This window comes from Lutra lutra, chromosome 2 (assembly GCF_902655055.1).
Source record: "Lutra lutra chromosome 2, mLutLut1.2, whole genome shotgun sequence".
NCBI classification, from domain to species: Eukaryota; Metazoa; Chordata; class Mammalia; order Carnivora; family Mustelidae; genus Lutra; species Lutra lutra.
The window spans coordinates 185,464,003-185,479,094 of NC_062279.1; the positions used below are offsets into that span (position 1 = coordinate 185,464,003).

The following is a 15,092-nucleotide window of genomic DNA, read 5'->3' on the forward strand; positions in this document are numbered from 1 at the left end:
TTTTTTTGCCGTGGAGCAGGAGAGACCAAAATCTAACCTGAGTTATAAGAAACAGTAGACATTGATGGCTATAAAGGGAGTGATCGGGAGCAAATGAGATAGTCCTTTACCTCCCACATCCAATATATGTGCTTCACAGACAAACAACAGCAACAACAAAAAACAGGTCCACAAAATACAACAGCTACAATTATAAAATCTCTTCATCCAAAGGTAGTGGAAGAGAGGACGGGGAGCTGGGAGGGCTGGCCAATGGCATAGGGACAAAAATAATGTTCCAATCGATCCAGGCACAGGGGCTGGAAAGTGCTAGAAAAGAGCTACAGAAAAACCTGTGGTCCATTCAGACTCACCGGTGTTAAAACACACTGGTGTCAGGATGATTCTGCCTTAAGCACACCAGAGACAACAATCCCAATTCCTCAGAGAGAAGAGAATACACAGAGGGCTCTTGAGAGAGCAGATCCTGCCTTCCCTGGCAGAGGAGGGGACAAGGGAAAGAGCTCCTACAGCCTCCTTCCAATCTCACCCATTCCCTCTGGATGGAAGGCAGCTCAGTGGCCCGAAGTAGACTTCAGCTTGGCAAGAGACCGATGAGATGAAGGGAATTTCTCTGCACAGGCTGAGCTACTCAAGGCGGACTGCTGGTAGACTGTCTTGTGGAAAAGTCTGTTGCTTAAGAAAACTGCCAAGAAGAGGCACAGCTGGAAAAGGTAGGCTTTGCCACAGGTCTTTGTTTCCTTGGTGCTGAGAATGAATAGAGGAAAGAGAATGGAGAAGAGGCAGCCACTGATTATGTACGAGGACTGCATTGCTGCAAGGAAAGCCAAGGACAAGCCAAATCCAAAGTAGTAAGGCCAGTTCCTTTCTATGTTTGGCGACCACTGGTGTGTTTCAATTCTTTTATTGAACCAAGGACATTCAAAGCAGTCCAGCGAGTAGAGAAGGGACATATGCAGAAGACTGACCAACAAGGCGGTCAGGAAAGAGACTCACAGACATCCCCTGGATGGGGAAAAGAGCGGGCAGCAAAAGGTTGAAGAGCGTGTCAGCAATTCTTTTGCTGACACTAGGGAATGAAGGAGGTTTCCTCCCCGATACCTCAAATGCCAGGTCAGCTATGTCTTGAAACCAAATGGTATTTATAGCTTTGCTAAGTGCGAACAGAGGGGGCACCCAAAGAGCACTGAGAATGGACGTAAGGAAGAATTCCCGCCATGACCAAACATCTCCATGTTGTGATGGATCACCAATCATTTGGGCGGTCACTGACTGCAGTATGGGAAGAAACACTCAATAAAAAAGAGGAGACGGGGCGCCTGGGTGGCTCAGTGGGTTAAAGCCTCTGCCTTCCGCTCAGGTCATGATCCCAGGGTCCTGAGATGAAGCCCCGCATCAGGCTCTCTGCTCAACAGGGAGCCTGCTTCCTCCTTTCTCTCTGCCTGCCTCTCTGCCTACTTGTGATCTCTGTCAAATAAATAAATAAAATCTTTAAAAAAAAAAAAAAAAGAGGAGACTTAACCAGAATATTGTACCATTCCCAGCGCAGCACTGGAAAACTCTACTAGTGATACGTGGCTCACTTTGTTGCTTCCTTTCTATACTCCGGGCTCTCCTCGGTGCCAGCACCCTGCTTGCCCTCCTTCCACGCTGCTCCTCTCTCTTGCTCTCTCCGAGCATCTTGTTCTAAGATGCTACAAATTCCTCAGACGGAGTCTTTGATTCCCCTGGCAAGATCCTGGAGAAATGCTTTGACTGTCAGCCATCTCTTCACCACCCAAACTACCAACTACACAGAAGACAGAGAAGAGGCTCAAAAATCTCGTCATTAAGGATCCAGCCCCTCACCCACCACAGGCCCACTCGGTTCCCCTTGGACCCTCTGTGACCAGCCGCATTGCGCATGCCCGGGCCGCACCTGGAGGGTTGGGGTGGGGGGCACTGGGCAAAAACAGTTCTTTTCGTAAAAATTGTATTTATGTTAATACAAGCCTGTTTATTATTGTTATTCCTAAATAGATTCATAAAGTATTTTTGAATTTTTCATTTTAGATTTCTGATGTAGCAAATACTCATATCAGCGCAAATCAACAAGAGCTCTTTGGTGTCCCCATTTATTTTGAAGAGTGTGAAGGGGCCCTGAAACCAGAAAGTTTGAGAACCACTTCACTAAAGGATTTGAAAAGTGTGGCAATGCTTTTTTTTCTCCCCACAACACTAGAAACAATGTATAATAAACCCAAATCCTTGTCTTCAGTTCAAATCAGTCAGACAAAGAAGGGCATTTGAAAGGGAAGCAGGAAAAAGACCACACAGAAAAGATATGATCTGCAAGCCCAGATCATATCACCTTCACTCAGGTAAAAGGTGGGTCCTTGAATCATGAACAATGGTCTCTGGAAAAGCCTGATTTCTAATAGTTCTGGTGGAATTGGGAATGCTGCTACATCAGAAAGCATGTTGATGGCCTCCTTCTGCCTGGTCCAGTCCTCTGCTGGGCATCACTGGTCATCAGACCCAAACCCACTTGCTGTTTTAAAAATTAATAATAATAATACGAGCTCTGTTTGCTGGGGAGCTCTCCCACCTGTGGAGGGGTACAGCAAAGTTGACTCTGTAGGTCAAGTGGAAATCGTGTGACTCATCACACAGGGTCAGGCTGAGCTCCCAGCTGATACCTTAGGCCCTGGTCTGGGACCAGTGGGGTCTGGCCAGGGCTCTCTGCTTTCAGCTCAGTGGGTGGGTTGCTGGCTCCCAAACCTCTTTAATCCTCTGCTCATGGGTCCTGTCCCTGGCCCTTCCGAGGCATGCCTCTGTTAGAGAAATGAGTTAAGTGTCCAACTGAGATCTCAGAAAACCCCTCAAGAGACATAAAAGGGATCAACAGCCTACATTTTACTGGGTTTTTTGTGTTTCACATCTGCTAACAAATTATTCACATTGATGGTTCGGAAAAACAAAACGAAGGTGTTTTTTAGGTACCGTGCGCATCTGCTCAAGGATTAACCAATTCAGGAAACGATTCACAGAATGGGGAATGGACACAGGGTGAGTCATTTGGTTAGCGAAGTAATTAGTTGCTGTATTTGTTTTACCTTCTCAAAAGAGTGTAAGTTAGCTTGTAAAAATATACAATAAAATGTTTGAAATAGAGGAATTTAAGCAGATTACTTTTCAAATATCCCGAACTCTCAGATTGAATAAAAAGAGAGGAAAAGGAAACCTGGGGGATTTCCAGTGGAGGAAGGCGTTTAGCTCCAATAACCATCACCAGCACTTCTGTGGGATCCTAAACTCAGACCCAGAAACTTTTGTGAAAATGGAAAAAAGAGTTAACTTATAATGAGGGAACATATGCCCACATGTGACAGTCTAAGATTTCTGTTGAAGTCTTGATAGTACAGTCTTGCAAAAATACCTCCATAGCCTTGAAATCTTAGTTTTAAATGTAAAAAATAAGGGGGAGTTCTTTTCTCAAATAAACGAATAGATGAAGCATTCAGACCGTGGGGTCAGCAATGTCAGAAAATGAGAGAAAATTGGGAGGAAGGTCAGTGTACGAACCATCTATAGATGGAAGGCTACAGTTTCACCTTGAGCTCTCCAGCATCCAGCATGGGGAAATGAATGTGATAACCAAATATTCCTTGAGGTTCATTAGATAAAAGCAGATCATCTTCAAGGCAAGGAGGCAGATTAGGGGGCAAGGAAGTTCAGCTGCTTAACGGGAAGACTTTTTTTGCCTGAATTAACCGAAGAGCCTTTGCGAGGTGATTTTAACAACTTAGTAAATTTAGTAAAACTCGAAAGTAATTATCCAGCCAACTAGTGGTTATCAGATTTGAGTATATGGTTTCCCCCTTACTTTCTCCCTGGTAATATTAATAACGTTAGTTACCTACATCTAAATGGAATCTGGTGAAAAGGAAAAGCCTCTGAGAAAAGGAATATAAACTACTCAAATGAAAGGCATTATTAGAACTAATATTGGAAACTTGAGAGACAGGAAGATTTGAGTCAAAGTTTGGCTGACTTGTTGGCTGTGCCATCCTGGGTGTGTTACTGAACCTCTCTGAGTTTTTGCTTCATCATCTGTAAAATGGAAACTAGAACAGTACCTACCTCATAGGGCTGCTTTGAGGATTAAATAAAATAATGCACATAAAACATTTAACTGGGTGCCTTGTCTATAACAAGCATTCAATAAACATCAGACCACGATTCAAGGAACTTCTGCTACACAGACTCATGATATCCTCACCATAACCTTGTGGAATAGGAGGGCATTTATTATTACCTTATTCTGTGGATAGACAGAAGTCTAGTTTGCCTAACACAGACAGAACCATTTGGCAAAAAGAAGGGTTACCTCCATGATCTAAATAAATGAGATGCCCTGGAGGCCCTGTGAGCCTATCTATCATTAGATATTTCTTCCTTTGCATTAATCTCTTTCAATGTGAATAATAACCCGTGAGTGGCAGCACTTTACGATTTTATGGTTTTACGGGGGAGGGCAGATGTGGGATGCTCACCACACACATAAGACATGACTAGAATGCAGTAAATTGTTTTGCTTTTGTTGTATCCATTTTTATAGTTAACTTCTATTAATGACAAGGACACTGGTTGTTTATTTATGGTGATAACATATAATTTCTTTTTTAAATAAAGATACTTGAGTTTTAGAGGTGGTTGACTTAAGAGGAACATTAAGTTTTAAAAATGCAGTTGTTGAATGGATATGGCAAGAATCATGGTGGCCATGTCCATATATCCACAGTTTGGAAATTGCTACAGGATAGGGTAAAATACATACCTGTGGACCTGTCTCATGTGGCCTTCTCTGCTTTGGCCTCAGCTTATGCTCCTAGTGTCATTCTTCAACATTCCCAAAACTCTAGTCACATGGAAGTATTGCTCTTTCCTCTTTGGGGGATTAATTTATTTATTTACCTATCTCTCTAGAAGCTAGTTCTGCTCATTGGAATTCTCTTCCCTTCCTCACCTCCTTGAAAACTAAATTTCTTCAATTCCACTCTGGAAAGCCTTTCCAGGTGCCACTCGTGACAGTGCCCCTGAGCCACTTTCAGTATGCTAAGCAGAGTGGAGCTGTCACCCATTCATGCTTCTAATTCAGAGACCCACCCAGAGTATGACACCTTCCAGCGTCTCTGCTCTGTGTAAATAAGGTATAGCCTTCATTTGTTAAGTTTGGGTTTTTAAAATATTTATTTCAAGTTTATAATTGTGTTATTCGAGCCTTCTATCTTTTTAAAATTGTGTGCTCTTTATCTACTAGTATATAAAAATCTTCAACTATTATGATGAATTTGTGAATTTCTCCTTATAATTTAACATGTTTGCTTTCTATGTTTCCATAGCATGTTATTTAGTGCCTACAAGTTCACAATTATGGCACCTTTTTGGTTGGTTATGACCACATCCTGTATTCATCAGTAGCTAGATGTTGAATCAAGGGCAGAATGTGATAAAAAGTAGTACTCTAAAAGAGGTTCAGAGAGGCCTGGGGTCACAGGAGAAAGAGAATACATCTGATGGTGGTAAGGCTCTGTCCTCTTTAGAAGTTATAAGCCAAAGGTGAGGCCACCTAGCTTTCTAAGGGTCTAGGGAGGTGAGGAACCAACAAAAAGAAAAAGTATTGGCTCCACAGAATATATATATAAAAAAAGGTAAAACCAAAATTAGTCAGTATTTATTATCTTCTGTAACAGTAAAATGTAATATTCATAAATTTTATTATGAATTGAAAACAATCTTTGGGTTAACTTTTCTTACTTTAGCAGATTCCCAAGGATAATCAATGATTTGCCAAGAAATCACAGCCAATTAATTATAAGTTAAAGAAAAAACTTTATTAAATTATAAATAATGTGATATGCTAAGTTATATTAAAATTTTACAGGAAGGATATTGTGCTTAATGTGCATCTTAATATCTTTGATGTAAAAGGGGTGGAAAAGTACAAGGGACTAAGAAAGTCTTAAAATGATTCAAGTTAAGGGGATCTTAGAGCTGTCTTGTAAGAGAGGCATGTAAGTGGGACCCCAAAGAATGAGGAAGTTTTTCACCAAAGCTGTGGCAGAGGAAGAGGGCGTTTTGCACAGAGATAATAGTGGAAAGGCCAAAATGCCCACAAAGATTTGGAGGACAGAGAGGAACTAGGTTGGGGTAGAGAGGATAGGGGCTGAAACCCTCCCACGCCAAACATCCTTGAATGCCTTGGCTGGAGGTTGACAAATCACTTTTTGAAATGTGAGCCACAAAGGACAACTCCAGAGTTTGCAAATGCCTCTCAGGGTCATTACTCACTAGAACCACGCTCTAAGGTTTCTCTTCCCAAAACGAATTCATTTTCATTTCGGTCTGGGCCATCTGGCTTCCGACAAGGCATACAGTAGAGAGAACTAAAGAGGCCAAGATGCCAAAATATGCAACTGCTCCTTGCTCCCTTGCCTGCCTGGGCTGCCCCCTAACCCGTGTACCTCTATCCATTAACACACAATTAATCCTCTGGCTTTTTCAAAGCCTGGACCTCCCACCTCTCCCTCCCCTTGGCAATTAAATCCCTGCCAGTTAGGAAGCCAGAGAGAACAGGTGTGTTTCACACTCGGTTTCACTTTCCTTCAAGGTGCCAGACGGGCAGCCCCAAAGACCACAGACCTCTTTGTTCATTTAACTGCATCAGTTGGTAGCCAGATAGTCTCGGCCTGTTGGTAGCCTCAGGTGTGACCAGGAAGGGCAGGGAAGCCTCACTGCTCCTGCTAATTCCTCTACTTCAAGGCTTGGCGTATTGACAGGGGCCCCACCTGGATAGGTGGCATCCTGAGGACACTGCTCTGCCCTAGGAATCCATTCATTCATTCAGTCTTCCAGTGAGTCAGTCAACACCATTCATTGAGCCAGGATGAGCCAGCCACTAGGCTACTCTGAGAGGGATTCAGTGTGGTTAGGAAGAAACGGTCCTGCCATTTAAGAGATTACAGACTAGTAAGGAGATGCAGACACAGTTTAATATAACACAGGAAGTGTAGCAATAAAGACACTTATTTGGAGTTTATTTATATGTTGGTTGAACTTAGGCATAAATGTATATTATGCTTATTATGCATCAAGTGCTGTTCTAAACCCTCAACAAATATTAGCTCATTTAATTCATGCAAAAACCCTACTTGGTGCCTAGGTATTAGCACTATCCTGATTTTACACGTGTGGAAACAGAGGTTTTCACAGTTTGGGGAACTTGGCAAGTTTAAACAACTCATACATCAGGGTCCTGGGATTTAAAGTCAGACAGTTCAGCTCCCAAGCCCATGGTCCTGACCACGCTTCTGTGATGCAGAGAGCCAGAAAAGTGATTCTGAAAGTGGAAATGGCATGCTGGTCGGCAGTAACATAGCAAGGCTAACAGCAGGGCTGTGTGCTAGGGGATTAATGTAGGATGTCTCACTTCGTTCTACTAATTCTGTGAACTATTATTTCAACCCATCGTATAGATCAGGAGAGTGAGGCTTGGGCAAGATCAGAAACCTGCCCTTGGTTCAGAGCTACACAGTGATAGAATTGAGCTTTGGATTAGGCAATCAGACTCCAGTCTCCAAAGTCTTGACTGGCGTAGAGGCCTGCGAGAGACACATTTGGGGTGGAGGCGGCTCGGCACCCCTTAAATGTCACCATGGAAGAAAGAGTGTGTCTCTGCTTTCCTGATGCATTGCACTCAGTGAGCTCTAGACCCAGATCCCTGCTCTGTTCATTCCCCTAAGTGAAAGCACATGCAGGTTCCAAGGATTTCTGGAGTTGAACAGAAAGCAGCTCATGGACTTAAATTCTGTGGAGCCCAGACTTCAGGTAGCCCCCTCATATCCCTTAACCCAACCCCAAATGGTCACCATTCACCAAAAGTAAACCAAAGGCCCAATCAATGCTATCTTGGCTGCTGGAGTAAGTGGGGATCAGAGATCCAACATGGCTCTGATTGAGGCTCAGTGGCATGAGCTCACGGGTGGAGAAGCCTTTTAGCAACCTTCTGTCCTTAAAGGGGCACAGTTTTCTAACCCATACAAAGACACGATGTGTGCCCACCATTTTGCAGGATGCAGACATGTCTTTGATTGTTAAGACTGGAATATGACCAGAAGCTGCTCTAGAGAGTTGAGATTATAAGCCAATGTTTCCTGACAACTTCTCTGGCCTTAGTTGACCTCCTCCCCCAAGCCAGCTAATCCCAGCTTCATTTTGGGTTTGGGCTTCATTGTTCATCTGGCAGAGGACTAATGCCCAAACAAAGAGGAGTGGCTAAGCTCTGAGAAGGGAGGCTTTATTGGGAGTCATCCTTGGTAGACATCTGAGGACGCAGCACTGCACCACTTAGGCATGATAAACTAGGGACTCCTAACTAAAGTGGGAAGGACTGCCTGAAAAAAATATATGGGAGACAAGAGTGTAGCGGTTGCCATCAAGTCTCCCTAAGATTCTTTGAGGTTGTGAGCAGAAAAAAAAAATCATACAAGCAGCTGAGTGTTGTAGAGGAATGACAGTTCTCAACCCTCTCAGAACCTGTCTCAGAATACCAGAATACCAGAGATGGGGGTGGGGCTTAAAACAATACACATTTATTTTTCACCATCTGGAGGCTGAGCAGTCCACGATCAAGGCACTGGCAGTTTCAGTGTCTGGTGAGAGCCTGCTTCATGGCTAATAGAGAGCTGTCTTCTCTGTGTGTCCTCACATAGCAGAAGGGAACAAGAGAGATCTTTCTAGAACCTCTTTGACAAGAGCACTAATCCCATGCATGAGGGCTTGATCTGATCACCTCCCAAGGGCCCCACCTCCTAATAACAACATACTGGGGATTAGTCTTCAACATATGAATTTATGAGGAATAGGGGACACACATATTCTAGTCTACGAAAAACCAAAGTCTGTATTAATACAAATATCCTATAACTCCTCCTTTATTATCTTGAAATGAAATATATCACTAACATAACCACCTGAACACATGCTTAAAATCAATATAATATTCTAACTTTAATGTAAAAGAGAGAAATGAAAGAAATTTATAATAAACTAGTGTATGTTTCAGTCCACAAATGCTTAGGCACAACACACCAAGATGTCACGAAATCAGCAGGTGCTTGTGTCTTTACACAGAAACGCTATGGATACAGGATCACAGATGCTGTCAAATAATCAGCCAAGTTGTGTTTTGGCTACTTGTATACTATGAAGGGTACGTTATTGACATGATTTTTGAAAAACGGTGAGCAATTCACGGTAAAGTTCCCAAAGAGTCGAAATATAATCACCCCTCGCGTCACATGATCGTTAACGTTCCTGAAACAATGGGCATATATTAAAGTGAGGCCCAAGTGCTCTGTGTTTCCATGTCCTCCCAACCTAGTTTGGGGACTCATAAGTAGAAAGAGGCTTTTCCACCCACCTGCATGTCTAGAGTGATATTCTGTGGGACTGTCCTATGCATTGACTATAGCTTTCCCTCCATCATGATGACAACCAAAGATAGGGCAAAAATGTCCAGATCTTTCCTAGGGCGGGTACCATCCTTGCACTGAAACAGGCTATAGAGTTTCCTGTGGAAACTGAATAAAACTTCCGAGAGACCAATCTGCACGTACTCATTTATTCATTCAACAAACATTTACAAAAACTTGTCTTGAGTAAAAGCTATTTATTTAGCAAATATTTACTGAGTGTATGCTAAGAGCTAGGGATTATCGCAGTATGCTAAGGCTGGTTTCCTCTTCTCAAGGCTCTTGTAGTCTAAGATTCAAGATAAGTTCAAATATAACATTGATACAGGGTAAGAAACATAACATTTGATCTCTGACCCCCACGTCCTCTTTTCCTTCCTGGCACCTAGTTCCTAAAACCCTTGGAATCTCCTTAGTGACAGTGTCTTGTTGCATGCTAATGAAGGGCAGTGGCTAGGGGACAGCCTCGGGGTGGAGGCTGGTCACCAGGACAAATCTGGATCTTTCGGGCTACCCCCAATCTCTGGGGAGGGGAAAAGGGCTGGAGATCGAGTTCAATCACCTACGGCCAATGATTAAATCAGTCATGATTTAATGTTTAATGTTATGTAATAGAACCTCCATTCAAACCATGAACAATGAGATTCAGAGAGCTTCTGGCTTGGGGACCACGTGAAGGTGTTAGGTGGGTGGCGCCCCCAAAGAAGGCATGGAAGCTTCATGGCCCCTCCCCACACCTTGCCTCACGCCTCTCTTCCATCTGTTTGTTCCCGGGTCATCTTTTATAACACACGTGTAATCTAGTAAGTGTTCTTCTTGAGTTCTGTGAGCCATTCTAGCAAACCATCAAACCTAAGGAGGAGGTCATGGGAACCCTGGCTTCAGTCAGTCAGAAACACGGGTGACAACCTGAACTTGCAGTTGACATTTGAAGCCTTGCGGGACTGAGCCCTTGACCTGCAGGATCTGTGCTCTCCTGGCAGTTAGTTGTCAGGTATGACGTCCGTTAAGTGTCCTCCAAGAATCGGAGAATTGCTTGGTGTGAAAAAACTCAACGGGTATGTGTAGAGAGGCAGGGAGGAAATAGTAGTTTAATTAAACATTAAAATAATACATTACTCTAAAAATCAAGATAAATTGACAAAGACGTGCTGATTGATCCTTGCTATTGTTCTGTATAAAAAAACTAGAGGTCCTAGCTTCCGAATGCCAGGGATCCCCAAGTCTCCCACTGTGTCCCAAGGAATGAGATGTGTATATACTCACATATGGAATGAGATGTGTATATACTCACATATACTCACACTCTGATATGTGTATATACTCACATATCTTTCCTACAGTTGACGTCTTCCTCAGCATCGCATCTGAGGAAGCTAACACCAGAATCTCATGGCTACAAAGTGTAACCTAGCTGCCCTGGAGGGGACAGGAAAGCAGAGGCTCAAGAGGAGGAAAATTATTCTGCCTTGCATCTTGGGAGGCTTGGGACGGAAGAGTGGGACAGGAGGGTGTGGACTAATACCGGAAGAAAAGCTTTGGCTCCCCTAAGGAGCCCGTCCACGTACCTTGGCCACTCCCGGATGGAGCTGACCACTCGTCCTTCTGTCACCCAGCTCCTGGAGCACTGCCTGAAGACTTCGTTATGCTTCTTTCATGAGAGCAAATTATACACAGAGCAAATTATGAGGCATTTGGAGGCTCTGGGTTTTTTTTTTTTTAATTATTATTATTTTAACAGCAGAACCTGGTTGAAACTTGCAAGGTATGCAGCAGGTTCAACAGATTTTAGTTGAATAAATAGAAGGAAGGAAAGAAGGAAGGAATGGATGGGGGGGGTGGGAGATGGAGCACTTTTCTCTGTAGCCTCTGGGCCTCAGTCCCCTTAGATATCCTAAGGTGGCAAAAAGAGAGATCCTACCAGCAGCAGTCTGAGAATGAATGAAATCAGAGGCCAGAGGAAGGTGGAGAGGACAATTGATGAATGATTGATGATAGTAGATACATAGATAGCCATTCACTAGCTCCCATTGTTGAGATCCTCAACATAATCTCTCATTCTGCAATTAGAAGAATTTAAAATGCATTTCTGAATGAAACACACACACACACACACACACACACACACACACGTTGACCTGATGAGCTTTAGGCAAAGTAAATGATGATAGTAGATTCTTATTCTGGAAGATTTATGGAACAGTCTATCCTATTTAATAGGAGAGGATGCTTCTGGAGAGGAAAATATTGTCCAAAAGGGACCCAGTGGTTCCCCCCCTTCGATCCCCCCCCAGCTATACTGCGCCCCGTGTGTCTTCTCTGCACACACGGGTGCTGGCTCCCAGCATGGCCGGTCACGCCGTGCTAACCGAGGGGCCCCTGCTACATGCTCGTCCCTGCGGGCTTCTGCTCCCAGCAGATAATAAACAGTTCACAAGGCATTTTTAAGCAGTTGCTTAAAAAGACGGCGTTGCGTGACCCTGGGAAGGCCGCATAAACCCCAGCACGTAGGAATCTCGAGATAAGCTTTCCATTTTACTGAGCACTGCTCAAGCGCTTCCTAGAATATTGTGTTTGAGCCCTGTAATTAAAGGGGGAAGAGGAGGACGGGCAGAGGTTCCGAGAAGAATTGTGAGGATATTAACGGGTTGGAAACAATAAAGCTTTACGACAAAAAGTTTGAAAGAACTGGGATTATTCCGACTCAAGGACAGAAGGTCAAGGAGCAGAATAACAATAATCCTCAAACACATGCATTCGGGTGTCAGGGAACAGGGCTAATTCCTCTCTGAGAAAACAACCATCCGGGCCTGGCTGCTCTCTCTGCAGGGACTTGTTAGCAAATGAGACCGAATTCAGCAAAATGGAAGAGCCGAGAGGTCAGGCTGCCAGGATTGCCTGAGCGGCCCCGGGGCGTAGTCGTGTCCCCCTGCAGGGCCAGAGGGACCCAGTGTCCTCAGGAAGCCTGGGAGGGGGTACAATTCTTTCTCGACAGTGTAAGCTCCCAATATTATTACTGAAAACCTTAGTGTGAGCCTAATAAATATTCCCTGCCAGGTTTATTTACCCATGAAACAAACGTTTATTATTTTTCCTATTGTAAAAGGAATGCACACTCTTTAAGGAAACCAGTTGCTTCCTAAGTAAAAGCAAATTCAGATCTTCGGAGATGCCCGTGGATGGAGGACTCTGTGTGTGTGTGTGTGTGTGTGTGTGTGTGTGTATGCCCGTGCCCATGTGTGCGTGACATGTGGAAGAGATGCGGAGAGTAGGGAGTGGTTGGGGTAACTTGGACATTAAAATGAGGCTTTACCAAGATCCTGGGATCATCAGGAAACTTGACAACAACACAATCTAGCCAGTTTCCTATCTTCAGCCTGGGCACCCAGGCAGAGCAACCCTCGAAACCTCATCCCTCTGTAGCTATCTGAGGTAAGGAAGGCAGCTAGCTCCTCTAACAACATCAAGCCTCCATCCCATGGGGTCGCCTCGGAGGGAGACTCTCAGGATGGGAGTCAGCCAACATCTACTCGAACACTCCCACCATTTCCCGCCACCATAGAGACCCTGGATGCAATTCTATTTCGGAAGTAGGCAAATTATCAAAACTACTGAGGAGTGAGTATAGGAAGTGGGGAGCCTTCCCGAGTCTACCATACGAAGCCACTCATAGCTGCATATTTCTTTATATTTATTCAATATTTCTACTTTGTTTTATAATAATCATACTCTACAACTGTTTTCACCTGTTTTAGTGAAGTTAAACTAATTAAAATGGTACGTATGGTATTGGAGCTCTTTTTATAACTTGGCATGTATATGCATACTTACATTAAAGAGACTAGGGGAGGGGCGCCTGGGTGGCTCAGTTAGTTAAACATCCACGGAAGCTCAGGTCATGATCCTGGAGTCCTGGGGATCCTGGGATCGAGCCCCACGTCAGGTTCCCTGCTCAGTGGGAAGCCTGCTGCTTCTCCTTCTCCCTCTGCCTCTCCCCACTGCTTGTGCTTGCGCGGTCTCTCAAATAAATAAATAAAACCTTAAAAAAAAAAAAGACTAGGGGAATTCAACCAAAATATAGCTATAGTCATCTATAGATGTGGGATTATAAACTATTTTATTTTTGATGTTATTATGGGTATTCTCCACAATGAATACATTTCCCTTTTAGAAGCGAAGAAGAAAGAAGAGAAATATGTTACAGCACAATTATAAGAAAAAGAGTTTCCAATATTATTATGAACTCCGTGACCGTACCATTTCTAATGGCTCTTTGGCCAAGGGTGTGGTTGATATTTCATTTAATTATATTCCTCTCCACGTTGCTGAAGTGAGGTTGTCTCAAATAAAAGGGCATAATCTCAATAGCACCATTTCCTTCAGGTAGACCCCCAGAGCTGAAGCTCCCAGTTTAAATGGAATGAATGCAGCCGAACTCCTAGCAAGTTTTTTGACAGCCTGCTCTCCCTGCTGACAGGCTCCGGGTCTGATGTGTCCGTCTTTAGCTCTCATATTTATCTCTCTCTTTTTTTATCTCCTGCTGGATTTTGGACTCACGTGCTTTCATTGTCCCCGTCTTCCTGCAGCATTGATCCCTGTGCTCTTTCCTATCCCATTTCTCTTCCCATTTCCCTTGCAGATGCCTTAAGGCAGCCGGTGTTAGGAGTTTTCCATGGGCATGCTTCCTCCCAGCTCCTGCCGATGACATGACACTATTATTAGCTCCCAGACCTCCATTTCCGTCTTCTTGAAATTTAGGACACAAGAAAGCAGTAACAAGCATGCTAAAGTGTCAGGACCGTGGCATCTGCCCTGAGGGGTTGTCACAAACAATAAATGCTTACTCTGCCAACACCATGAATAGCCTTAAAAAAAAAAAATGAATAAACCTAAGGTCATTTACACTTTTGATGATATTTCTTTGATGCCGTGAATATAGCGTATTGTTTTCACTGCCTATACAGACAGGCAGCCATGAAAGACAGCGGGTTATTTTTAAGTTTCTCCCTTGCATGTGATTTACGGACTCCTTACACACTATTATATACATTATAGATGTAAAGACTCTACTTCTGGCCTTCACTTACCGCCTGAACACATAAGCCAAACTGTTCCAATATAAATGTAAGCGTGAGGGCCCTAGCTGACACAGATTTCTCACTGCTGAATGTTCATGATCTAGGCCAGGGGGTCTCCGGCTGTTTTAGAGTTGTGCTATTGTTCATTTCACGTAATAACACCCATGTTTTGCATTTCCCATCTTTATCTCACAACCTATGTGTGGCTTAATTACTTTCCTCACACTCACGGAGTTTCAGAACTATAAACGGAGGGGAAATTCACAAACCACGAAATTAACCATTTTAAAAATGAACAGATTGGTGGCATTTAGTACATTCACAATATCACACTATCCCCACCCCAAAACTTTTCCATCGCCCCAAAAGGAAACCACACACTTATTCATTAGTTATTCTGCCTTATTCCCTCCCCCAAGCTCCTGGCAACTCCCGATCTACATTCTGTCGCTATGGATTTGCCTATTTTGGGTACTTGATATAAATGGAATCACATAAT

At 43.6% G+C, this 15,092-nt stretch overlaps 1 pseudogene; it reads right to left on the bottom strand.

Annotated features, from left to right (window-relative positions):
- Positions 1-554: 554 nt before the first annotated feature.
- On the bottom strand, positions 555-1,829 carry LOC125094175 (etoposide-induced protein 2.4 homolog; annotated as a pseudogene).
- Between the last annotated feature and the right edge of the window lie 13,263 nt (positions 1,830-15,092).